General features: G+C 38.0%; 1 non-coding gene across 1 annotated transcript; it reads left to right on the top strand.

The window, feature by feature from the left end:
- Positions 1-472: 472 nt before the first annotated feature.
- Positions 473-579, top strand: LOC127116269 (small nucleolar RNA R71). Its single transcript, XR_007801229.1, has one exon. It is a non-coding gene; the product is annotated as a small nucleolar RNA R71 (small nucleolar RNA).
- Positions 580-3,111: the final 2,532 nt, after the last annotated feature.

Below are 3,111 nucleotides of genomic sequence, written 5' to 3'. Positions count from 1 at the left end.
ATTATTACTCTTATATGAAAAATTAGGATGGTTCTTCCAGTGAGAGTTATAGGTATGCGAGTAGGGATTTCCTTGAGCATAATTCACTTGTTCTGCTTGGATTCCTGTTAGGAGTTGACAGTCTGCAGGAGTGTGACCTTGGATTCCACAGACTTCGCAATTTTGAGTTGCGGCAACCACGGTGGCTGGAGGTGATACATTTAAACTTTCAATTTTCTGGGCCAGAGCATCCACTTTTGCATTAACATGATCAAGGCTACTTATCTCATACATGCCACTTTTCGTTTGAGGTTTCTGTACCATTGTTCGATCGCTTCCCCACTGATAATGATTTTGGGCCATGCTTTCGATAAGTTGATAAGCATCGGCATAAGGTTTATCCATAAGCGCACCACCTGCGGCGGCGTCTATTGTTAACCTTGTGTTGTACAAGAGACCATTATAGAAGGTATGAATTACTAACCAGTCCTCTAAACCATGTTGTGGACAAAGTCTCATCATGTCTTTGTATCTTTCCCATGCTTCGAAAAGAGACTCGTTATCTTTCTATTTAAATCCATTTATCTGGGCTCTCAACATAGCTGTTTTGCTTGGAGGAAAATATCGGGCAAGAAAGACTTTCTTCAACTCGTTCCATGTGGTGACTGAGTTGGAAGGAAGAGACTGAAGCCATCTTCTAGTTTTATCTCTTAACGAGAAAGGAAAGAGACGAAGTTGAATTGCCTCTGAAGTGACACCATTAGCTTTAACAGTATCAGCGTATTGGACAAATACGGATAAATGAAGGTTTGGATCCTCGGTAGGATTTCCAGAGAATTGATTCTGTTGCACTGCTTGTAGCAGCGAAGGTTTAAGTTCGCAGTTGTTTGCTTCGATTGCGGGTGGAGCAATACTCGAATACGGCTCATCTTGCGATGGAGCGGCGTAATCTCGAAGAGCACGAGCTGGTTCTGCCATCTCGGGTATCGGCGAAGGAAGAAGATTTTTGAGGTCGGGCACTTCGATAGGAGGGAGATTGTTTGCAGCACGATATTCCCGAATTCGTCGTAAGACTCGGAGATATAGTTCAACGTCGTTGATTCGTAAGTAAAATGGCTCGCCTTGTGAGCGAGTGTGTGGCATACAAATCAACGAAAGAAAAAAAGGAAAATAAAAATTGCCTTAGTCTCTACAGCGTAACGGAAGAGTTACGATATCGACTAAATAAAAGTCCCCGGCAACGGCGCCAAAAACTTGATCGCGACTTTATGAGTCGATTTGGGGTACTAACTGCAAGTGCACAGTTCTATCGCGTAGTTTTAAAAGATATCGATCCCACAGGGACTTATGAATCGATATACCGTTTTCTAAGGTTACTTCGTAAAGCTAAGGCGGATGATACTTTGATTGTTTGGGGGAAAAGTAAAACTAAAATTAGATCTAAATTAAATATCAATTTAGCGGATATCGGTATGTAGTTCGTCGTAATTAGGGAATCAAATCTTCGTTGGTTTCTTGGTTTTAAAATAAATCTTTTCAGTAGACACTATTGATTAAAAGTCTTTTCTCAAACTCTCGCTCTGTTGAATAGACCATGACTTTATATTAACGTAGCTGTCACTTATTAGTTAAGTCCAAAATCACTTTTTGAAAACAACAGAATCTATATAAACTTTTTTTTAAGAAAACACTAACCGTTTAAACACCCTCGTCTCAAACTCTCGCTCTATTGACTTAGATTATATAATTAAACTTAAATGCTTAACTCTCGTCCTCACATTTAACCTTTAAAAATATTTTTTGAAAAAGATTAGAATTTAATTAACTCTAAAAATTGCTTTCGCCCTGATTTAGAATTAATGTCCAATTTACACTGTCCAGTTAAAAACTCAAACTTTCGTTCTATTGATTTTAACTTCTTTATGTCTTTTACTCTCGTACATAAACTTTGGGATTAACCCTGTAAATTGAGACCATAAAAAGAGTGACTTTATTTTTAAATGAAATTAAACCAACTTAGTTTTGATTCCTTCATTCCGCTTACTTTACATACCGATATCTAAAATACTTAGCCGGACATGCTAAACGGGTCTAAACAATCATCATGCTTAAATAAAACCATCTCAGGCAAACAGTATAAATAAACAGCAATGCAGAGCATATATAAATTAAAACAATAAATTAAAGAACCTGAATAATTAATAGCAATGTTGAACACTCTACCACAGACCGGTTGGATTTGTTCTTGAACTCTTCAATCGGACAGGAAAATAAAAGCGAAGGAATAAAATACTATGATCTAACGTAAGGTTAGATCCAGTAAAAGATACACAATAGTTTCCGGTGTAGAAACTATTGTGTGAAAAATTAATTAAGTGCTTGAAAGATTGACTGGAAAAGAAAGAAATAAAAATTTCTAATAAAATAGAAAGCTGTAGAAAAGTAATGCTGTAAAATATGCTTGCACGGCGGAAAGAGACGGGCTTCAGGGTTGGATAAAAGCAACTATTTATATTAATCCACTTTTGTAACGGTTTCCAAAAATGCCTTCCGTAAGTAGTCTTCACGTTCCAAGAGTCAAGCGGAAGAATAGGCTTCAACGTGCCTCTGTCGCGCGTTAAAAGCCAAAAATATAGGAGAGGGGTGTGACGTTCGTCACACCATGTGTTACGCTCGTAACACAAGGTAGCAGGGCGTGACGCTCGTCACACCTTGTGTGGCGGTCGTCACAACTTCAGCGCTCCTGGCTTGTGATTGTGGGCTGGGCTTTAGTGGAATTTGCTTCTCATTATCTTTTTGCATCCCCTTTTCTTCCTTTTTCACTTATGCTTCAAATAAGTTACCTGAGACAAATAGAAGGAAAAATACCAAGTAATATCGAATAAAATGAAATAAATCGAAACAAATAATAATATAATTTAATTAGATCGAGTCCAAAAATGTGATATTATTTCATGTTATCAAGCTCAACACCCTCAAACATGAAGTCACCGCTCTCCGCCGAGCCTTAAAAGACCAAATAGATAGAATGGCAGAGCAGATAGACCATTTGTATCAAGAAGTTTACACCTTACACAGGGTAACAAGACCAGTAGCCAGACACTGTGTTCATTGATCGCTTAACATGTTTTT

This window comes from Lathyrus oleraceus, chromosome 1 (assembly GCF_024323335.1).
Source record: "Lathyrus oleraceus cultivar Zhongwan6 chromosome 1, CAAS_Psat_ZW6_1.0, whole genome shotgun sequence".
Lineage (NCBI taxonomy): Eukaryota > Viridiplantae > Streptophyta > Magnoliopsida > Fabales > Fabaceae > Lathyrus > Lathyrus oleraceus.
Note: the sequence above shows the minus strand (reverse complement) of the source record. Positions and strands in the feature narration are given on the sequence as shown.